The 24,831-nt window shown below is 39.4% G+C and overlaps 1 non-coding gene across 1 annotated transcript; it reads left to right on the top strand.

Annotated features, from left to right (window-relative positions):
- The first annotated feature begins 888 nt into the window (after positions 1 to 888).
- LOC129402617 (small nucleolar RNA U13) lies at positions 889 to 992 on the top strand. Its single transcript, XR_008628732.1, has one exon. It is a non-coding gene; the product is annotated as a small nucleolar RNA U13 (small nucleolar RNA).
- Positions 993 to 24,831: the final 23,839 nt, after the last annotated feature.

Below are 24,831 nucleotides of genomic sequence, written 5' to 3'. Positions count from 1 at the left end.
ATTCAGTTATTCATCAGTCTTTGCTTGTTTTCTCTCATTTCCATATTTATGATCCCAAACTTTCTACTTAAGCAATAGATTTTTGTAGGGAGGGAAGACAGCATAGAAGAATGCAGGTCTTGGAGACAAAAAAAAAATGTGACTTCTGGAAAAACTCCTCAAATGAGATTCTAGTTTATTTGCAGCTCTTGCTAATATTGCCCTGTTGTTGGCTAAGGGTTGCACAGTACAAATCATCTTGGTAGTACAATAGTATTCATTTCCTTGTTTCTATACAATTTCATACATTTTTGTAAGGGCCAAAGGGTCTTGGGCAAACAGAAATTAATAAACTTTTTAAAAAACAATTCTAGATATTTTTGTTCTCATCTGGAAGTTCAAATTCAAATTGGAAGAGGTGGATCAAAACAGGAAGCATTTTCAGCTCCTTACAGATTGATAAGATTTACCACTTCAAAGGAAGAAATACAGGAAAGGAAGTATAATTTATATCCTGAGACCTGGGAATTCAATTTTCTTTTTTTTTTAATCTCTAGAATCTATGTCATAATTCTGGGAGGGAAATATCCCAATTTTTAATAGCTTCATTTTAAACCTGTTTAATAAAAGTCATTTTTCCTATTTTTGATTGCTGTTATAATCTACCTTAATTTTATAGTATTAATTATATATATATTTTTTGTTTTCCATCTTTATTTTTTCTTTATCTTAATATTTATTTTTCTAATACAGTCTCTTATTTTTAAACAAGAATTTTTGGTCACAAACTGACTCATTATGCTCTTCTTCTTCAGAAGTTTTATTATAAAAATAAAAATGCCCTGCTTTATTACCTTTAAGAGATCTTTCTAAATAGACTAAATTGGATCTAAAATTAATATAATAGGGATTCTTTTTGGGTTCCCAAGAATGATGATTCGGTATTGACATGCTTGTGTGACATGTCTCTCACTAAAAACTCGTTACACACTTGGTACCTTAACCATCTGATTTGAAAATAAAGTTATACAAATATGAATCAATTTTGGCAAATACCTCATTTCAGGTAGAAATGATAATGCAATCCAACCTCATAGATTTTTGAGAGAAAACAGGCATAAAGCAGTGATATGATCTTTTTAGGTCTGGAACAAATCCTATCTTTTTTGCCTGTTTCGTTTTTATTTGTCCTCAAATAGAATACAACTAGCATTGATTTAGATAAAACAACTAATTATCAATTAAAACCTAGATTAAGATGCAATTTCTCCTCCTCCAGTCAGATAACTCTGGTTTCACTTATTTGTCTTCCTAAATCAAAGTATTTCTCACATTCTTTTGTGAGCACAATCAAATGCATGAAATTTAATACTTCCTAAATACATTTGTCATTGCTTTATTATTGTTCACTAAGCAGGTGACATAAGGTAAGGTATAACTATGAAATTCCCCACAGTCCTAAACCAAAATGCTTTAGCCAGCAACTACTTGGGTCTTTAAATATTCTGATCTTTGCTCACTTCTCACTTTCTGTCCTAAGCCCCTTGGTTTGTGAGGTGAATGCATATTACAACAAGGCTAACAATCATATTCCATTCTCCTTCCAGCCTCAAGATGATTTGATATACTCTGCTATTAGGCCATCTCTTGAACAGCATGTCTGAATGAGGGGACCTGTCAATCTTCCAAGAGCAGAGATGGCTGGAGGGTATGATGTCTGATCTCGAAGAAGCAAAAGCCTTTGTTTTGATCCTTGAAAGAAGAAAATCTGCAACCACCTGCAAAGTAATCTTACCCTGGCACCTGGCAAATCCAGATATTGCAAAGAATTATTGTTCTGCAAAGCAGAGAGAAAAAGTAACAGGATTTTGTCTTTTCCTATTTGTCCTCAGAGACCCTTTAAAGACAGTAATTTGGAGTAATTTGTTAATTTGCCACAAACAGTTCCTAAAGCACCACTCTTTTGCTACAGAAGTTTGAACTTCAGTGATACCCTCTTATTTTCAATAACTGGGTTTGTTTGCAGGCATCAGACGTATGCAACAAGGAGTTGGTTTTATACGTAGGAATTTTAAATCCAAATCAAAACAGTATGCAGAACTAGACTTGCAGAAGACAATTCCTCTCCATTGACAGCTGCATGATCTTGAACAAGTTGTTTGCTCACTGAGATTCCGTGGTCCCATTTGTAAGAGAATGCCCAGAGAAATTCATTCTCATGGTTATTTAAAACATAATCATAGATGGACAGAATTGCTTGGAAAATGTTGTTACTCTTCCAGACTCTAAAGTAAACTCACAAAGATTCTAATTCAGCAACTCTGAAGTGAGCGGAGAAAACGTGTCAGTTTAGCATGATTTCCAGGGAAATCTGTGCAGCAAATCCACAGGCAGGCATCAGAGAAATTCTTATGGAATGGACCCTTTCTATTCTGCATGAAATTCTTTCCAAAGATACATCGGGGCTGCATGTTAGATATAGCGCTTATATTTTCAAAAAGTTACTGATGCCCAAGAACCACTCCTAAGCATTATGTTATACTTGCATTATGTCACTGTCACTGTTCTCCTATTGTTCATTGATTTACTCGAGCGGGTGCCAGTAAGGTCTCCATTCGTCCCAGCCCTGAGATTTTAGCAGCCTCTCCTTATGCATCTTTCCCAATGATTGGAGGCTCTTTTCAGGGGAATGAGACCTGTTATTGTCACTGTATTTGGCAGATCGAATACGCCACCGGGGGCTTGCCAGGCTCTTCCGTGCACTGCATTATGTAACATGCTTAAAACATTCCCCCAGTGACTCAATATCTTTTAGGTTTTGGGACCACACCAGATTGTGCTCAGGGCTATCCCCAGCTCTGTGATCATGGATGACTCCAGGCAGGGCTTGGCTACACGTCAGTGCTGGGTACTGGATGAAATGGGGTCCTCTGTGTACAAGGCACACAGTTTACCCACTGTTCTCTCTCTCCAAGACCTAAGTGACTCTAACTCACGTTCCAGGAGTCCTGGCTCAAGAGGTTATCTTGGACTTGAACTACCAGTTATTGAGAGCTGGTCACATGTCCCATGTCTTCCATATTGTTCAAACTTTCTACAAAGGTGCTTTGCCTCGATTATGTATGGGTGGAAACTGAATTACAGAGGTTGAGGAATGTGCCACAAATTCAAGAATTAATTCGAGGAAGAGAGATTTGTAACTATGATCATCTGCTCTGTAACATACTTTCGAACACAACACGCTACGTTTAGCTGGTGTCTTGAATGGCTACAAGGCACAGACATCAGAATTGGCTTAGCTAATCAAATTTAGGCACATTTTTAGTTTTCAAATTTCTGGTATAATGGAAAGAGTTTCTTTATGGGAACTAACTCATCTCTCCATCAGAAAACTCTATGAACTATCTTGGATTAAATCTAACAGGCGTAATTATGGAAACAAATCTCAGCACATTTAGTTAAAGTCCTCTTCCCGTGACCCATAGCTATTTAATATCCATGCAAGCTTATTTTTGAAATCAATCTTTCATATTGCAATTAAGAACATTTTTTTAATTGTTGGGGTGTGCGAGAAAGAATAAATTATGCTGATTCTGTTTCAGGAAGCATTCAATTTAGTCAGTTTAATTATTTTCAACTGAAGGTCATCAGTTGCTTAGAGAAGAATCATCAATTAAGCATAAAAATGCTAATTTTATTTTCCTGGAATAAATATTTCTAGTCAAAATTATTATCATATAATCAGGTAGTAAAATCATATTGCCTCTGGGACTATTTCTTTCATTGCCTTGGTAGGAAGATCTGAATATGGAGCAAAATTTTCACATGTAAAGAACTGAAAAGATTAACGTTTATTATAGCCCCAGCAAATATTCTAAAAAATGTGTTAAGTATGTATCTTGGGATACATATTCTGGAGGGTTTCTGTTTTATCATTCAGTTTTGTACCTGATTTAGCCACTGATTTCAAATTATTGTGACTTTAAATGTAAAGGACAACTTTCTGAGTACGATTGTGAGACTAATAGAATTTTATCAAAACACAATATTCTTCTTAAATTATTGTGATTTTAAATGTAAAGGACCACTTTCTGAGTATGATTATGAGACCCTAATAGAACTTTATCATAACACATTCTTCACAAATCTTTGCCTGAAATTAGGGATATGGCTACCTTTATTTTTGTTTTTGCTTTTTTTGTATCTCTAATTCCTTAGAAACTGTATATATTTGATTCCATTATTATTTTTTGCTCTCGAAGAGCCTGGCAAGCTACCAAGTGTATGGAGCCCACATGGCAGAGCCTGACAAGCTACCCCTGCATGGATATGCCAAAAACAGTAACAATAAGTCTCTCAATGAGAGATGTTACTGGTGCCCACTCGAACAAATCGATGAGCAACGGGATGACAGTGACAAAAAAAAATTATTTCCTGAATCCCCACTCATTTTTTTAGGTTTCATTTTGATAAAAAACACTGTGGTTTACAAAGCTGTTCATTTTCACATGTCTCAGGCATTTAGTGTTCCAGCACCACCAATGTGACCTTCCTACACCAATGTCTCCATTCTCCCTCCATCCACAACCTGCGCCCTTAGGCACATAACAAATTTGCATTATGTTACTTGTTGCAACAGAACTTTAAGAAATGGAAAATAGAATGACAAGAAAATAAATTAGTAATAGCCAATTTGTACTTGCTATATGATCTTAACCTATGTAAACAAGGAAAATTAAACCCTTTAATACAATATAATAAAACATTTTGTAGGATAACACTGCTTTGTCCTTTCCCCTTGCCACAAGGAGCTTAGGTTTATCGGGTTACACCCATCACAGTGCTCCTGAGGCACTTCCATTCCACTGTGTTTATCTGTAAACTCCTCTCTATGCTTTCTTCCCCAATTGGTCTATCACCTTTCCCCCCTAATCAGAGTCTGTTAACTTGTAAGGTCAGATTCCTCAGAAATCTATGATTTTATAGGTATGAGTGAAATACTGCCTTTCTCCTCTCTTTATGTCTTTTGAATAGTTTACTTTAAAGCAATGTCCTTTTTGTACAGACACAGGAAGATAGTTAATATTATGCTTTTGTAACGGGATTTAATTGGCTCTGAATATTATTCATTCCAGGGCATCTGCTTTCTTGACTTTTTAGTTGGACTTAGTTCCTAGCATCCCAAAAGCAGGGTCCTGACAAGGGACTGGATGGGCCCAGGGCAAGCTGTGAGCTACCCTGGCGTCAAAATGGGTCATGCCAAAGTGCCATGATTCTTAACTATAAGTTAAGAGCTTGATCATGGACAAATGCTGTCATGATCCAAAAGTAACAATGAGACTTGGACCCTGCTAGGGATAGGAAAGACTATTCTGGCCTGAGCAATGTAGTCTGAAATCAAGATGGCCCTCATCATCATCATCATCATCCAACTGATTGTCGATTTTCTCAAGTGGTCTCAGTAACGTCTCCATGTGTCCTATCCCTGAGATTTTAGAAGCCTCTCTTTACTCATCCTTCCCAATGGTGCCTCGCTGGAGGCTCTTTCAGGGTCAGGGGAATAAGACCCATCATTGTTACTGGTTTTGGCATATGAATACACCACGGGGAGTTTGCGAGGCTCTCCCATGGGGACAGGAAACTCTTGGTAGCTTGCCAGGTTCTTTGAGAGGGAAAACTAGTCTATAAGATGTTGACTGGCTGCACGCTTCCGGGAGCTTGGTTTTATAGTCTCTGGATGTTGGCCATTAATGGGATTTCAAGGTGTCGAGGACAGTTTCTGAGTATGACTGCCTAGCTACTGGAAAATAGGGGATCTGGGTGGAAGAGGCCCAGTCCCGACCCAAGCAGGCTTGGAGATCTCAGCCCCAGGTCCCACATATCTGGGTTCCTCTTCCAGTCCCTTCATGTGTGAGACTCATCTGAACGTGTGGAGAGGGGCCTTGAGCATGGCTTTGGCTGGGTTCCAGAGGTCTTCAACTGTCGAGGCTCTGCTCAGGGCAGGGAGGGAAATGCAACCTGCCTCCCTCTGAGGGGCCCCAGTGAAGACAGCCAGATGTGGGGGCAAGAGACTGCAAGATGGCCCTAGGAGAGCAATTCTATAATTCTATGTATCTCTTACTGTGTCCATACAAAATGAATAATATTAAGAAGTAGAATTAAGATTTATGTTGAAATGATTGTTAGACTAAGGAAAAGAGAAAAGCACCCCTAGATTGTATTTTGCCCTTAGGCGGGTCATCTTGCTGTATGAGAATCTGGCCTAGAGGCAGCATCTCCTGAGGATAGAACTTTAACCCTATTGATTGTGACCACACCTATGTGTAAGCCCCAAACTATCACGCTTGGGGATTTAACTAAGCTGTAAAAGTGAGCTGGGGCAGCCAGAGGAGAAGGAGAATGAGAGAGGCAGAAGGAGATTGATGAGAGATCAAGAAGGAGAATGAAGTTGCAAGGGGGAGGGAGAAGCAGGAGGAGAATCAGAGGAGAATGGAGATGGGAACAGAATAAACTGCAACTGAGACCAACCAGCCTGACCCTCTTTCCTTCCTTCTCCTGCCCATCACCATTGACCTCCCTGGGGTGGGGGAAGCATCCCGAGACTACCAAACGCAGGTGGCAGGAGAGATAGAGCACAGCTGTCCCTGTTGTGATTCCACAATGTTTCTTATCATTTATATTAGTTGTTAACTCTGGAATCTAAGTTATATTGCATTACATTTTATTTTGTATCTAGATCTCATCATGGTAGTAACCATGCTTACCTGTCATCAATAAAACTTAAAAAAAAATCTGTGCTAATATATTATAGAGTTGACATGAAGTAGGTAAAGGTCACATATATAAATTTCCCCCCCCCTATATTTTATATACACATTGTGGTTTGCAAACTTATTCGAGACAATTTGTCATAGACAGTCAATATTCCAACACCAATACCACCACTATTGTCACCTTCTCTAAACATAGTCTCCAATTCTCCCAATCATCCCTCAAGCCTGCCTTCATAAAAGGCACACAGTAATGTATTTTATATTGCTTATAATCAACAAATTGTTAATGGAATAATCAAAGAATATTTCCTTAGAAGAAAATTAATATAAATTGTTGTATCTCACCATGAGACATTGAGTTCGTGTATAAGGGATTACTAAGGTTTTGTTACAGGTTAAGCATTCTGTGCTACTATTTGGTTAGTCAAGATTGGTTGCCTTATGTGTTACATCCCATTCAAATGGTGTGCTGGGTTATAACTGTTGTAGAGTTTGGAGATATCTCAGCTACATGCTCCAGAAAATCCAGAACTTCTAACTGGGTGAACAACTGGAGTTAAATGTTTTACTGGGCAGTGGCTTTGGGGTGTGGACGTGACTGCTTCAGTTTCCTGAATACAGGGAGTTGGGGGCAGGTAGCCTTTTCCAACTCCGAGAAAGCTTGGAGCTTCCAGTCACAACGACCTGTGTATTTTCAGTAGGGTACTTTCTGGGTGACACAGTGGATTACAGCTGGAAGCATGATTCTCCCTGATCATTTGAAGAAGTTGAATCTGAATTAGTAGATTCTTCATCTGAATCTGTTGCTGAGTCATCTTACTCAACTTTTCCAGCATCTAGACTTGCCTCAGCCTACCGCTGGTTATACTAACTCCAGATAGGAGCAAAAAGAACTAACTTAAACTCCATTTGACATTTATTAAAAACTTGGAGACAGACTCGGAATAACCCAGAGCAGAAGGAATTAAGTTGAAATATTGAATGAACAGGAATACGATAGTGCTTGCACGATGCATTTGCTTTAAAATGTCATTACTCCTCCAACACCACAAAACTGCTAAGCACCCTCCACCATGGTCCTTATGTCATCCCAGTAATTTCTTCCTTCATTTCATAAGTGAATTAATTATAAACGATTTCTATAGGAGGCTTCTAAAATGGTATCAAAACAGCCTTTATCAGGCCTTAGTGGTTAAAAAAAAATTTGGCAATGTCATGACTATATGATGATATTGGTTCTACTTGTGATATGCCAAGTCCTGTTTCACTGAAATTTTACTTTATCCCCACTTTCTATGTCTTTTCCTCAGGCCTAACATTCTACCCCTTAGAGGTCATATGTTGCCCTATATCTGCAGCTGTGTATTTGAGAAATGTGGGTTGTAATCTTAGTTCATTAAAATGTTCTGCAAAATGTTCTTATTTATTGACTACACAAAACAGAAATAGAGTAAAAGTGAACTTGGGGTTATTGACTCTGTCAAAGCACTTTAAAGCACGTACGATGTTCTCAGTGTCTCTAAGTTAATTAGCTTTTTAAAAATTGCTTTGGCTAATCCAAAGAAGCACAGGAAAGGAAAAGTCCTATTACAAATGTATTGGGAGGCCTCCCACACAGCATTCAGTGTCTCCAGGGCTATTACCCATGGCACTTCACCTATAGGCTGAATATTTCAATGCTCAGGCCTGTAAGACTGTGTTGCAAGAGCCCAGGGCACTTAGCAACCAGGAAGTGCCAGATAGATCACTTGTAGTCTCTGTGTATCAGCCATGTGCTGTAATTCTTTGAGCTATACGCCAGATCTGTGAATGAATTTTGGACCAGTTGCATTCTATAGACAAATATATGTTTAAGGTTTACTGTTTCCCACAGCAAGTTACCCATGGTGTATTCGATATGCCAAAAACAGTAACAAGTCTCATAATGGAGACGTTACTGGTGCCCGCTCAAGCAAATCAATGAGCAACGAGACTACAGCGATACAGTGAAGGTTTACTGCCAAATCAAAGACACAAATGGCTATTAGAGCATTTTGCTGAATTATTATGAATATACATGTTATACCACACATCATACTATATAAAGGTATATATAGTACATTATAGAGTATACATAGTACTATATAAGTACTATATAGAGTATAGAGACTGAATACATCACCTCTTTTTAATTCTAGGATGTATAGTGTCACCATAAACATCACTGTCAGAAAGACACCATCATTGATTTTTTTTTCTTTTGGGGTCACACCTGGTGAAGCACAGGGGTTACTCCTGGCTCATGCACTCAAGAACTACTCCTGGTGGTGCTCAGGGAACCATATGGGATGCTGGAAATCAAACCCAGGAAAGTCACATGCAAGGCAAACACCCTACCCATTGAGCTATCGCTCCAGCTCCTCAATTACATCTTTTAAATACAGAAGTTCAATTGGATGGAAACAGTGATTCTTTATCTAATAAAGTATAAAATTAAACATAAATATAATATCTATCTTTGATTCAAAGAATGAAAATCTTCAGGAAACCTGTCAGTAACTTCTGTCTTATTCATTTCATCATCTAAGAGATTGTTTAATTAGAAGCTCAGAAACAAAACACAATGGTAATTGGAATCATACTTTCTATTAATATCTAGAAATTTATGTAAACTAAATGTATTCTGTAAGCCAATCGACTTTTAAAATTATATACATCTTAAAATGCTAAAACCGGTCTAATATTGATTAAATCTGAAAACTTAGTATAGACTTGTACTTCTTTAGCTGCTAATAAAGAAATATTTATGACTTAGATGAGAGAAATCAGGAAACCTGCCTTTTGTTACTGACCTAATGAAGCATCACTTCCAATCTGCTCCCATCAACTGATTTATTTTGTAAATCATGTCAACCAATGGCAGTTAGAGAGAAACTATTGCTCTTTATAAATGCTTCAAGTTTATTCTTTCAGAAAATATTTAGATCATGTTTGTATAAGTTCAAATATTCTATTGTATTAGTAATGAAATAATATTTATACCACCTTCTCCTTGTTAATCTTCACCAGATTGTCTTCCCTTTGGATTCTTAATAAGAAGAAATAATAGGCCTGTTTTTATCTGTTCACTCAAAAAAAGTTAATGTAGCCATAGAATTCAAATAATTTTTAGAATTAATGTAAATTATTATTGATATGAATAGATGATGGATGGAAATATGGATAAAGAGCTAGTCATAAAATGAAAAAATTACCAAAGCAATGAAATTGTGTGTTCTGTAATGCCCAGGGTTATTAGCTAATCAATAACCAGAGAGCTCACTAGATAACAAATCTGTTGGGCCCTAGAATTGAGACGTCCTGTCTCCAGAACCAGACAAAATAAAGGTATGTTGTTTGAAAGCTACCCAAACATTGTCATTTGTTACAGCACCAGGGAGCTAAAAATGCCTCCCCCAACACACACACACACAGAAAGGCCAACGGGACTACAGCAATGACCGCAGTGGACAACACACCTGCGTCAGCCTGGGTTGAACTTGCTCGCCACAGAGATCTCCCCTGTGCTCTCAGAGATAGCTGTAGGAACGGATCTCCACATGCAACTCTCCCTCGCCATGTTTAAAATTCACTTTCTCTGTAAATAATTTCAACAACCTAAGGATATCAGTACTATTATTCTTATAGCTCTCTGAGAAGATGCTTAAGGCACTGGAAGATCTTAATTAGACAGGACAGACTTACACATAATAGTTGGAACCTTAACACTCATTCTCTGACGACGTGGCTCATAGAGTCGTAGATCAATCGAGATTTTAGCGACACTACATCTCTTAAATGTCCTAGTTTTTTTTTTATCACTTGTTGAAAATGCATTTGTGTCTTTTATAATTGGTTTCTCTTGGCTGGAGATTTTGTTTACATTATGTGCGACTCGATCTTACTCCCACTTCTTTATAATATAGATAGATGATTATAGGAATAGGCACAAGTATGTAACTATGTAGACGTAGCACATATATACCTATAATGCATATAAAATATATTTGTTTCTGAGAGTGGTGCGTAAACAGTAATTTGGTGTACAGTTCCCACCCTCAATTAACTATGTCTGGAGTAAAAATAACTCTAGCTGCAAGAGATTACCAGAGTCTGTTGCTTCTCTCTCTCTCTCTCTCTCTCTCTCTCTCTTGCTCTCTCTCTCTTTTTTCTCTCTCTCTCTCGTTAGCTTGGCCTTCTCAACATAAAACCTTTCTACTGCCCTTCCTTTAGCTTCCTTTCTCTCTTATGAAAGATAAGAACGCTTAAAATAAAGGGAGTCAAATACATTGGAGAACAATTGCCAGCTAAAATTCCTCATTGAGAAAAACACTCCTAAAGAAAGTCAAAAATGGTTCCGTGTAAAAAACTTAAGCTCATTCTCTGTTAATGTCTTCGTGATGTTATGATTTTGGTGCTTCTACTGCAATGTCCATCTCAGACCACGGCAAGAGATTTTTTGGTGTCCAAATTAAATATTCACTTGTACTGAATTAGGTACTTTGGCGTGCTTTCAGAAACGTGTTGACTTTATTGTCTTGTTAGGTTCATCTACTCTGTGATGCAGTTCCCTTAAGCGTCAGCTTACTATTAGAAGACCAGGCGAGCCAAGGAGTCTCTTAGGTGTTTTCTTTCTGCACAGTGACTTTTGCTAAGTCTCTCTCCCAGGACCATAGTAAGCAACTATCGGCTCAACGGAAACAAGGAACAACAGCCTAGCCTGCTAATCCTCCTTTCCCTCTCCTATGAGATAGAAAAGGCACAGTACATGTCTACCCCGTTTCCTTATGTATCAGATATTGGGGTGTCTCTCTGGAGCCACTAAGCCACCCAACCTTTCACAAGGAGAAAAACTCTCCTCACCAACCGCATCATTGCCTTTTCACTGTCTAAATTTCCAGGGACAACGTTGCAGTCATTCTGAGTCATCTTGGTCAGAACTTCCCTGCTGAGCTTAGAGCCCTTTGCCTGCATTCCGGGGCTGGAAGCGTCCTGTGTCAACCCCATAGCTCCCCTGTCCTCCAACCTGGCCTCATGATCCCTGTTTTCTGTTTAAAGGGGTGCCTGGTTTCCCAACCTCTGATGGACTTCTTGCGACTCCACCACTCCTCATGTCACTGAAGCCAGGTGACTGCCCTTCTCCGCGACCCACATTTCACAGGAAACACTGATCCATTCTGCGAATTTGAGTTCTTGGACAACCGCCTTTTGAGCCTGCAACTGCTTAGTGTCAAAGAGACGTGGGTAATGGCTCAGGAACTCTTTGTTCCGGATATTTGGATTATTCTCTTCTCCCGCCAAAACTGTTCCTGCTAATAATGGCTCCGAGTACGGTGTTTGCTCTATTAATGCAAAATCTCCACATCACCCACCATGGCCCCGGTTGAGATCAGCGTTGTGAGGAGGCCTGTCCCACTTTGATTGGCATCAGGCCCTAGTCGGGTAATTCAAACCACAGCCCTTATCTGTTTGCTCAGGCTTTCTTGCCTTCTTATCAGGAGTGCCAGGAGAATGAGAGTCTTTTGCATAAATTCTTCTCTTTGTTTCACCTGATTGCAGCTCATACCTCCTACCTGAACTCTGTCAGCTTTCCAGCCTGCTTGTCCTTTTCTGTCATCAGCGGGATTATGCATCATACAGAACAATAATGTGATATTTTGTCAGCTTTTCTATTTTGTTCAGGAAGATTACCCAGTGCTTTCTACTTGAAAAGTTCTTGATGTGTGGTACTGCTCGTCTTTCCCCTAACATGCTTGATAGGACAGTGCTCTGTGAGGATGTCATTGCCTCTGACTAGACAAGGAGTTGTTCGGCATTTTCATGTTTCAAATGTATAAACTTCCTCCCTAAACATCCTACACTTAGAAAATGGTTCTCTTTTTCTGAGAACATGTACATGTGCTATTTTATCTGTTCATTATAATATCCCCTGAGTTTCCAAGACTTAGTAGATTGTGTTCGAGTGATCTCTGATAGATGTGAAAACTCTGACTCCGAGGTTAGACGTGTCAAAGTCACTGCTCTCTTACCAAAAGGCCGGAAAGAGTACATTGGTGTTTTAAAGGAGCAAGACAATTTTTCAAGTGTATTTCATTCCATGGGGTGCTGGCAGTCAACCACCAGGTGACCTGGGACTCGGTGCAGGTGTTCGACCTGGCACAGGCCCTCCTCAATAGAGTCCTGCTCTGCCAGCTGCTCAACAACCTCTGGGCACGCTCCATCAACCTCAAAGAGATCAACCTGAGGCCGCAGATGTCCTAGATACTGCCCAGAGACGCAGTTAGGCGAGTGTCTGTCAGTGTGCAGATCGTTACAATGTGCCAGTCGACCAAAAGCTTACATTCCGTAGACTGAGAACACCTAAAAAGGCAATTAGAGGCTGCCCCAAAGCCTTTGTTCCTCTCGGAGAGCCCGGCAAGCTACAGAGAGTATCCCACCCACACAGCAGAGCCTGGGAAGCTACCCATGTCATACTCGATATGCCCAAAACAGTAAAAATGACGATTCTCATTTCCCTGATCCTGAAAGCACCCCCATCGGGCTACACTAGCATGCGACAGGAACAAATGGAGACATTACTGGCTCCTGCTTGAGCAAATCAATGAACAATGGGATGACAATGACAGTGATACAGTGATCTCATTCTATACTGATCCAATGCATGATACACATAACTTTCACTTTTATAATAAATTTTCATTACTCTGTCTGTATTCATGTGCTTGTCTTCAACAAACATACTCATCACCAACCATGTCCCAAGGATCAGAGGACAGGTATGTAAAATAAAACACGCTGATGACCTAGAAGGATGAAGAACAAAATTCCTATATGCAAAATGCCAGAATAGTGGAAACAAAACAGAGAAATTGTACAGGTATGCAGTTAGTTATTAGGCCAAATCCCTTGGACGATAGAGCAGGTCAAGAGAAAGTAGAAAGTAAGGGTGGTGGCAATTTGATGAAATATCTTTCTGGGTTCCTTTTCTGGAACATGGTTTAGCAGTTTGGAAAGCTGCTCTCTTGCAAACTGTAACCAAATTGGCAAAATATATATTAGGAAGACTTTGAGGTCCTGTTCTTAGCATGTCTCCCACAGTTAGAATTCTTTACCTATGTATTTTACCCTTTTGCTTCTGGACAACTACATTAAGTGAGCTTTTTAATATTTAAATATTGAATTATGCATGCTATCTTCTAAACCCTTAATATGCGTCATGTTAAGGCATATATATATATATATATATATATATATATATATATATATATATATATATATATGCCACTCTTGTTCCAGGTAATCTTGGCAATGCACTTAATGAAATGAGCGCATTTCTGAATCTTATTCAGAAATGACACAGCCCAGAGAGGTCAGGGGACTCGTTCACAGTCTTGCCTCGGATCAGATATGTTGGGTTATCAAGTCTTTCAGAGTGGGTTAATTTGCTATTAGTCGTTTAAAATAAACACTAGAGTAAAAGTCTGTATAGAACTTGAGTCCCTCAAAAAATAATAAATGCAATTTTGATACTTTTGAGTCATTTTTTTTTTCATTTCTCCGTCCATGTGAGGGTAATCTAGAAGCTTATTCTCAGACTCAGGTAATAATCAGCAATTCTAAAGATCACATACGAAGAAGTCTCTCTAAGGAGCTGATTTTAACTCTAAGGAGCAGGTTGTATCATTGGGTGATTTATACATTTGTTAATTATTGGGCTGGAGCGATAGCACAGCGGGTAGGGCGTTTGCTTTGCTCTCGACCCACCTGGGTTTGATTCCTCCATCCCTCTCGGAGAGCCTGGCAAGCTACCAAGAGTATCCCGCCCACACAGAAGAGCCTGGTAAGCTCTCCGTGGCATATTCGATATGCCAAAACCAGTAACAACAAGTCTCAAGATGGAGACGTTTCTGGTGCCTGCTTGAGCAAATTGATGAACAACGGGATGACAGTGCTACAGTGCTTGTTAATTACCAAGTTGTAACTAAGAATTGTCTTCATTTTTCTATAATCATAATTTATAATCTTTGGAAAAATTCTAAGAATAAATATTAACAAAAATTAACAAAAATTATAACATCATCATAAATTTTATTTTCAATAGCTGACTCAAAGAAAGCTGTATTAACTACATGATATTTTGTGAAGCATAAAAAGCAGAAATTTGGCATATGCTGACTTTACATACTTTGCATCAATTATATCAACAATGAGCTTTCATATATATATATGTATATATATATATATATATATATATATATATATATATATATGGTCGGGGGGAGGGTAATTATCCAGCAATGCTCAGGGATCACTACCGGTGGGCTTGGGGAAACATAGGAGATGCATGCAATTGAATCCAGGTTGATGCATGCAAGGCAATTTCCCTACCAACTGTACTATCTCTATGACTCCAGACCTTTATAGTTATTAGTGATCATCTATCATTAGTGCATTAATTTTATAGTATTTATGAAATAAGTTTTTTCAGCAAGTCAAAGTTATTCTTACTGAAAGAAATTCATTTAGAGAAGTGTGAAGGAAAAGAGATTTATCTTCAAGATATAATCTATTAGTGTTTAAATTATAAGCTTTTTATAGCCAGATACATGAGTTGTCTCCAAGTTTTTGTTCCTTTGTTTTTTTTTTTTCTTTTTGTGCAGTGCTCAGGGGACCATATGGGATGCTGGCAATCAAACCGGGGTCAGCCACGTGCAAGGCAAAGGCCCTACCCGCTGTTCTATCGCTCCAGCCCCCTGTTCCTTTGTTTTTGATCTTTGGGCCACATCTAATATCGCCCAATGTCTACTCCTGCTGGTGACTAGAGGTCACTCCTAGAGGGGCTCAGGTGACACTGAGAGTCCAGGAACCAAACCACAGTCTTCTAGAGGCAAAACATACACTCTACCCTTTGAACAGTATAACTGGATTGCCAATTTCTATGTCTTAAATGAATATTTTGCTTCATTTTCATCATATTTTTTATCAAAATAATTTCTGTTCTATTTTTCATACAAAACACAGTAATCTATTGTTACCTTTTTTTTCTTTCTTTTGGTTTTCGGGCCACACCAGCAGTGCTCAAGACTTAATTCTGGCTCTGAAATTAGGAGTCAGAGGACCTTTTGGCTGATGGAATCAAACCCAGGTCAGCTGTGCAAGGCAAATGCTGACCCCCCATGCTATTGCTCCAGGCCCTCCATTCTCTCCTTAGACTTGCATTTCATGCCTGTCAGAATTTTCCCCAGTCTTCTCTATGTGGAAGGACATCTTTACCTGTGTTCTGGGTTCCTGATTTAGCAGTAGCAGTAGATTGGTTTTTAAAATATTTTTTAAAAATCTATGACATATATTCAGAGCAAATACCTTTCTCTTATTTGTTACCATTTCTTTCTTTCTTTCTTTCTTTCTTTCTTTCTTTCTTTCTTTCTTTCTTTCTTTCTTTCTTTCTTTCTTTCTTTCTTTCTTTTTTCTTTCTTTCTTTAAGCCCTCTTTATGATAACTACCAACATTACTACCTCTCCATATCACCTTAATCAAGTTTCAGCCTCTTGCAATGTGATTCATTCCAAAGATTCTGGAAGTGTCTCATTTCTCTTCATGCACAGCCAAGTCTCAGGAAATGAGCTGGCAAAGACAAGATTCTCACTAATAGGCAAGGAGCTTATAAGGCAGAGGGATTCACACATTAAAATGTGTGTTTCACTCCCATATGACTGTAAAAATTCTTCCAGAATGCTAATATGATAGGAAGGGTGTAAATGTGAGATGTTTTCAGGAAATATCAGAAAATCTGCTGCAGAGGTTTGCAGTGAGTAGAGTGGGGTAATGCGATCTACAAAGGTGAAACACTTTTGCATACACAGAATCTAACAAATAACTAGAGTAATTCTATAACAGAAGGCCTCTCCTGAAACATCAACTAGAAATCACAGAAGATTTTTTAAAAGTTCATCCTAGAAGCAACTTGGGTTCTTATTTGTAAAATAATAAACATATGGAAGCATTACTCAGGAGAAGATAAAGTCACTGCAAAACTGTTCATAGTTTCCTGTCTTTTCTTACCTGAATCAAAGAAATACTTGCTACATATAATTTTTTTAAGGTTTGGGGCCACAAGCAGCAGAGCTCAGGGTTCTTCACTCAGGGATCATTTCTGGTGGACTTAGAGGACTATATGGGATTCTGGGGACCAAACCTGGGTCAGCCACCTGCAAGGCAAGGTGGCTTGCAAGTGTACTATCTACTATATAGTCACTGTACTATCACTCTGGTCCAAGTTAGCCCTAATCTAAGAATTTGTGTCCTATATGACTTCTGAGCCTAATCATATATACTTTCTGCAGACATTTGGTTCATATAGAATTGGCTACTGAGTTCTTAACAAATTGATGATGATGATGATGAAAGAGTGCTAAAAGGAAACCTTCCAAAGAAATATACAAAGGAAATAATAAATCAAATTGTACAGCAGACCAATATTTATCATTAAGTATTGTGATAACCTATCAGCAACGTCCTGCATCAAACGTACAATAAATCACTACAAAAAATAGCATAATGACTATACTTTTTGAAAACTTTCACAATAATAAAAATATGCTTCCTATCTAGAAACATTTCTCTCCACTATGGTTAAAATAAGAAAGTTTAAGGCAATAAGGAAGGCAGCTATGCTCACCACTATACCACCAACGCACTCCTTTATTGCAAACCACAACACCTAATCAGAGAGAGAGAACAAAAGGGAATACCCTGCCATAGTGGCAGTGTGGGGTGGGGGGAGACGGGACTGGGGAGGGGGGGAGGGATGTTGGGTTTACTGGTGGTGGAGAATGGGCACTGTTGAAGGGAATGGTTATCGAACTTTGTAAGGGAGAAACATGAGCACAAAAATGTATAAATCTGTAACTGTACCCTCACGTTGACTCACTAATTAAAAATAAACTATTAATTTAAAATAAATAAATAAATAAATAAAAATAAAAAATAAAAATAAAAATACTCTTAAAGAAAAAAAAAAGGCAATAAGGAATAAATCTCCAGTTAGCTAAAATGCTTAGCTTTCAGAGTGAATTTTCTGCCAAATGTTTTGAAAATCAGAGCTTTGTTCAGTAGGAATTCATCTGAATAACAATAAAATAATAACCTGCCACAGATAAGAGATGAAAAGACCTATGAATGAAATGTATAGGAAATAGCTCTAGAACTTAACAAAAACATCAATGTGATGGAAAATGGACAGATAAGACTGCCTTTACCAAAATATTAAAATATAGCAAAGATTTGGTGATCTTAATAAGAAGTGTCAATTTGATAACAGGTAATGATTGCAGGTGCCTTATCGAGATTCTCAATAAATAGATTATGTATTTAAGACATGAGAGGAAGCTGGTCCTAGCTGCTTTTTGGTAAGGAGGATGAAACAGAACAGTCGGAAAGCATTTTGGAACTGTACAGCTTATATTTCAGCACTTGGGAATGAGAAGCAATGAAATGTTTTGTTCACTAGGAAAATAATATAATGAAAATAAGTACTACAAGAGCAGAGTGTGGTACCACTACCTATGATTGAGGGGAATTTAATCAGAATGAAATGTAGGGGGAAAGAACTTGCGAGGGGAAGGCTATTAATAAAGCTATTCCTAGCAGTCCACACACGAAGCTGACATCTCCAGTAGAAACAGAAATCCTGCATCCTCCGCAACCCCTAGGATGTAACCCACTTATTTGAAGATGAGAACTTTCTGAGAAGGAAAGACTGGTTTCTTGTTCAAGGTCACGCTCCTGGTTTATTAAAGTGGAACTAGCATCCTGGTTCTCAGCCTGAGGATACATTCCATCCTTATGTCTACCTAAATTATGCTTCCTTAATTTTCTCTGAAAAGCATTAGCCTCCAACATCTAGGCTGCTTGCCAAGAAACTGAGATTTTCTACCACGTGAACTACCCAGAATTGTTTTCTTATTGTCACTTAACCTGACTGTGCCTTTTCTTACACCTCTTAAATGAATATGCTGAGAAAATCTCTGCCAGAAAATATTTGTTTAGGGGCAATGTCGCGTTTCTAAGAATGAGGCTCTGCAACTGTGTCTTGCCAATAGAGTCTGTCATAAACTACACAAGCAAGCCAGCCAAGGTTCATCATGTTGTGATGGATTTTGGCAAAAATATCATGAAAGAAAATGTGCATTATTTACCCAAATGTGATTTTCCTATATAGAATTTCAATTTAGTCTCAAAGGAAGCTTAGCTTTCCATCAAGCCAGCAATACATTATTACTCAAAAAAATGTAGAAGCAGAATATAAATAGCTAACACAAACAGGAAGGGACTGTCTACAGAATATTTCCCACTCTTATCATTCGGTAATGTTTATAATCCATTTTCTTCTTCCTTAGACTTCTCTGTCCAGATAAGGTAACGCTAAATGTGCAATGACCCTTATTTATGAATGCTCAAGCCTCTCTTTTTCTTTCCCACGTTAATGTATCTTTAGCCTGGTATTGGACAGAGCCAACTCATTTTTATTATCTTATCAATTTATTCATCTTTTCATTTTGATCAGGCTGTGTGAACAAATAGTATTTTTTCTTTTTTTATTGGTGTCTCATCAGGGGGTGGAGGTGGTCAGGTGCCTTTTCTGGCTCTGTGCTCAGGAATGAGCCCAGGTGATATTTGGGGGCACACTTGGGGGTCCAAGAATTCAAACTAGGTTGCAGCTGACTTGGCTTCAGGCAAGGCCAGTGCTTTATCTCTTGCACTGTTTCTCCAGCTCCCAAACACATTTTTCTTGAGGCTCTGTTTTCTGTTTCTCTTGAGATTAGATCCATTTATTTCTAAGTTCCTTTCCTTGGCTTCCCTGCTGGATTATATCTGGTTATGTTTATGTTTCCATGTGGGGGTCCTATTGGCTTTGGGCTTATTTTGCATCCCCAAATTCCCAGGGTCACCATGCAGACTAAATATATTTATATTTTTTGTATCTGCAAGACAATCCTCAAATAAAGAGTGCAATTCTGCTCAGCTAAAAGGGGTCACTAAGATGGACTTCAGTGGCCTTTTCTCTGTTCTCTTAAAGTCATGTTTCCTCCCTAGTGCTGTGTTTCTTTAATAGAGTTTTCAATTTCCTTTATGTTTCTGTCTTTCTGAGATCCCGAACCAGGGAGTAGGAAATAAACAAAAGAAAAGATACTTACTAAAGCAAGACCAGTACACTGCCATTAGTATTGATTTCTGCCCTGTTTTTTATGTCTTCACCTTTATATTTTTGCTACCCTTGTGAATTTGGTGGTGAATTATCTTGAAAAGTTTAACACAAGGAACAAGAAGACTTGACAGGTAGAGCAGAGCAATGGAGACAACTCAGAGAAGGCAGAATTAGAGAGACAAGTCATTTGTGGTGGAGAGATCATCCATCAGCATATCTAGAGCCCCGGACACCAATCCGGGGTGATTGGAAATAAAAGAGTAAAATCTGAAGTCCTGCCACAGAGGTTCTACCATCGACATTCAGACATACCCATGCTAATTGCACAGAAGAGAACAGAAATTCAGTCACCAGAAAGAGATTACCAGGCAGAAGGGCTCTTTTGGACTGTTTGAATCTCCTAGGTAGGAATTCAGGTCAAGTAAGCCAGTGACTTGCATCCATGGAGAAATGCTCCAAGGGAAATGGATCCTTTGTTGCTCTTTTCTGGAGATCAGCCTTGACCCAGAGTCTGGGTCCAGTCTAAGACTTCATAGGGAGTAAGAATTCTATAATAAGAAAAATAAGAGGAAGCTGACCTCCTGGGTATTGCTAGAGAAATCTTTTTAATTTAATGAAGTGAAAGCAAAATAAAGGGGTAGTGATGTATTTCAAGTGGCAGAGCACATTGTTGGTATGCCTGAGGCCTTGGGGTCCATCCCAGCACCTCAAGCATTTGGTTGCACCCCCAGGGTCAAGTGAAAATGTGGAAAATATTAAATATGGGAAGTTCTAGATATACTATTGATGAAAATCACAGTCACGTTCAATGACTTTTCTGTTTTGCAAAAAAGTCTGTGTTTCGTGGATACAACATAATTTCCTTTCAACCTAATACTCTTTAAGAGTTGTCCCATATGGAACCCTGTGATCATAGCCAGTGTCGGGACTGGCTATGCCCACACTCCATGTGGACTTGTGAATCATCTGGAGCCCTAATCTGGGATTAGGACCCACCAGTCTATGAAGATCCCCTCACGAGAAACTGAGGACTGAGGCAAACAGCTTTAGACTGTGGGTATCCCCACGCACCAGTGTTTACCACCACGATGTTCCTTCTCTTCACATGGGACATCAACTCTGGGAACCTCATACTCGTCTGCAAGAAACTGAAAGGTCCAATTGTCCCAGTAAGACTGGATGAGAGCAGGTAAGACTCAGGGGTATACAAGACACCAAATCAAGAGCGGCTTCCTCTGTGTCCTCTTAGGCTATGTCTTCATGAGACACTTTAAACGATGATGATGCAGCTGTGCCCTCCTTCCAAAGGGCAGATGTGGCTGATTTTGAAACTGTGAGTCTTCCTGGGAAGTCCCAAATAGATACTGTGGCCGGCCTGATGCAATGAGTCTGCTACTAAAAGCCCCATTCCAGTCCCTCCTTGGTCAAATCTAATTGCTCGCAGGCTTTCCTCTGTGCTCTCTGAAGGAGACTTCTCCGGGGGGTGATTGGGTATATGTTGTCGATAGATCCCCTTTCTGACAGGCTCTGCACTCCGTGTCTGTCAGAGACGAACCCTCTGACTCAGCACGATCAGAGCTCTTGCTCCCGGTGGGCCTCTACGCTAGGTCTCGTACACTGATTCACTGCCATGTCTAAATCTGCTGACTCATGACCAGTAGCCTGCCAGTGTGCTCCACTCCGAGGAAATAATGGTAATGAAAACAAGCAGAGCTCTAACCCAAACAAGAATTCTGGCTCTTCGCGCTTAAGCGAGGGGGAACTGTCGCAGCCTACAGCCACATGGCTCAGCTGTGCGGTTCTTGCCATTTTAAAAATAGAACAGTCAGGATGGAACCAGAATAGATCAATTCTCCACCTCAGCTCCCCCGTCTCATCAATGACACAGAGCCGTGCATGTCCTCCCTACATCCCTACCCCCAAGAGGTTTTCATTCTCGTTTTCTTTGGCTGACCCTTCCATGTTCAATTTTAATTCCACATTTCAGTTAGGATTAAAAGAAGAAAAACAAAGCAAAGGGATGAGTGGATGGAAGCAAAACATTTTGAGAGACACACGATCCTTTCGACTGAACTCTCGTTGGTCAGTGGGTGTCTCGTGGCCACCATGCTGCAATGTAGGGACAGAGTGAATATGAGGTTTGGACTATCTCAGAACAAGCTCTGTTTGGTTAATAAGACATATTAGATACCAGCTATGCCATCTGTAGTGTCTCCTGGTCCCACTCTGTGGAGATTGGACCTATCTGAGGTAGTTGTTCAGGGGGCTAGAGTGATAGTACAGTGGGTAGGGCACTTGTGGTTGCACGTGGCTGACCTGAGTTCAATCCCTGTCATCCCACCTGGCCCCCCAAGCACTGCCAGGAGTAATTCCTGAGTGTAGAGCTAGGAATAACCCCTGAGCATTCCTGGGTGTGACCCAAAAAGAAAAAAAAATAGAGAAAATAGTTGTTCAGAGCCAATGAAACAATTCCCTGTGTCAATTGATGCTTAATAGTGATTGGGTATACAAATTCTGAAATCTAACTCTAGGTTTCAAACTCTGGCTCCGCCACTTGCTAGCTCTGGGACTGAGGACAGTATATTTAATGAAATTACAGCTTTACTTGCTCATTTTTAGGGCTCCTATGAGTCCCTGCCTGACTGTGTTGCTCTGAAAATTGTTTAGGTGGTTGTAGTTGACCATTAAAATATGGAATGGGACTAGTAAACCCTTACTTATTAGCTGTACGTGATGGAAATGAAGCAATTCTTCTGTCTTTCTTAGGTTTCCTACTTATATTTCCCTCCTGGGCAAAAATGGAGTGTTGCTGTGGTGGTTAATTCCGGTTGACTTATCAGCTCTGATTCCATTGTACTTGAATCCATTTAATCCTCCGGCATACATCTGTTCCGTGTGAATGGGATAACAGTGCTTTTGAGGAAACCAGATCAATCTAAGCTTCATAAGATCCCTGAACCTGCAGAAATGAAAACATTTCCCTCAGTGGGTGGGAGCGACCTCTAAGGTGTGGCCTTTTACATGGCAATAACGATGGGCAAATTGTTCTACATTTACTACTGTTTTGGGAGTGGGCCACACCCACCTGTGTTCAGGGCTGACCACTGGTTCTGTGCTTAGGGATCATTCCTGGTGAGGCTCAGGGGGATCATATGGTCCTGGGCCAGGAATCCAGTTTGGCTGCCAGGAGGATATAATGTCTCACCTGCTGTACTAGTTCTCCAGCCTGATAACTTTCTTCTTTTCCACTCAGAAACCCATATTCTTACCTAATTAATAAAGCATACTATGGAGTATGGGTATTAGATTGCACTCTATCTAATCTAATTGAAATACAAAAAACAAAAACTTGATTGAAATATTCAAAACCAAAGACTCACAATAAATAAGAGGGTTAGTCCCACGATTCTGAGTCTTATTCCACTATGACCCTCTGCTGGTTAATATACAATTGATTCTTGCTTCATAAACTTTCCTCATAGCTGCAGAAGACCCATAAAAACATTTAGCTGGCAGCCACATTACCATCATCGAACTCACAACTATTTCTTTATTGGATTAGGTTGCACCACAATAAACCCATGTGTTATCTTAAGTACAAATTTCTAGTAGCAAGTGAGTGCTACCAGGCACACCAGAGAAAGGTGTGCTAATATTTTTTTTTTCTCTTTGGAGAAAGGATTCAGCTATGGAAATTTGAATTGCTTAAGTTCCTCTTGGTCTGAAAAATATTTTACTAATTCCTAGGCAAAGAGGAAGATCAGTACTTGCCACTTGTAAATTCATATAGAATTTGACTGTGATCTAGTGGTTCCTACGTTTGTCTATCTCTCTTCTTTCTCTTTCTCTCTCTCTGCCTCTCTATCTCTCTCTGTCTCTCTCTCTTTCTGTCTGTCTGTCTGTCTGCCTGTCTGTCTCTCTCTCTGTCTCTGTCTGTCTGTCTCTCTCTCTCTCTCTCTCTCTCTCTCTCTCACACACACACACACACACACACACTGCCACCACCACAACTTTCTCTACACTTAACATGGGTGTGAATAAGCAATATTTATTGGGCAATCAATATGTATTGGGCAGTTCTCTATTTTTTTAATAGCTTGTCCCTTTTGCTCCAATTTAGATATTTGTATCAGGTAGTAATTGCCATAAAATAACCAACTACAAAATGCAGTAGAGTCAAATAAATCTTACTTCTTAGGTGTTTGAAGATTGTGGGTCTTTGACAATTACACATGTTGATCTGCTATTACGTGCATATGGGGTAGGGCGTTTGCCTTCCACGCAGCCGACCCGGGTTCGATTCTCAGCATCCCATATGGTCCCCTGAGAACCACCAGGAGTAATTCCTGAGTGCAGAGCCAAGAGTAACCCCTGTGCATCACCGGGTGTGACCCCCCAATAAAAGCTAATAGAAAAATCCTCATCCTCTCCCAACCAAGGGCAACCTAGTTTGTCAGGGAGGGACTTAAAAAATTATTTTTTCTCTTAGAATTGGCAGACCTACTCAAATCATAGCAGGAGCAGTTAAGGATTGAGTATCATCAGGAAGCCTGTTCCTCTCTGCGTATGGCCAAAGCAAGTCACACTGCTGAGGAGGAACTCCAGAGAAACAAAAACAGACCCTTTTTTTTTTCCCAGGGGGAACAAATGCAAATAATTTTTCAGATATCTCTGAATTGTTTCCTTCTGGTGCTATAGCAAATTGGCACAAATTTAGACATCAGATTCACAAACATATCTTTCTTTACAGTGTATTGGAGTCAGAATCCTAAAGATCAGATAGGTTTTAATGAGTTCAGGGTATTGGTATTGGTATTCTTTCTGGAAACCCAGGTAAGAATCTTCTTGCTTTTT

The sequence above is a fragment of the Sorex araneus genome, chromosome 2 (assembly GCF_027595985.1).
Source record: "Sorex araneus isolate mSorAra2 chromosome 2, mSorAra2.pri, whole genome shotgun sequence".
Lineage (NCBI taxonomy): Eukaryota > Metazoa > Chordata > Mammalia > Eulipotyphla > Soricidae > Sorex > Sorex araneus.
The sequence above is the reverse complement of the archived record's forward strand: the minus strand, read 5'-3'. Positions and strand labels throughout refer to the sequence as shown.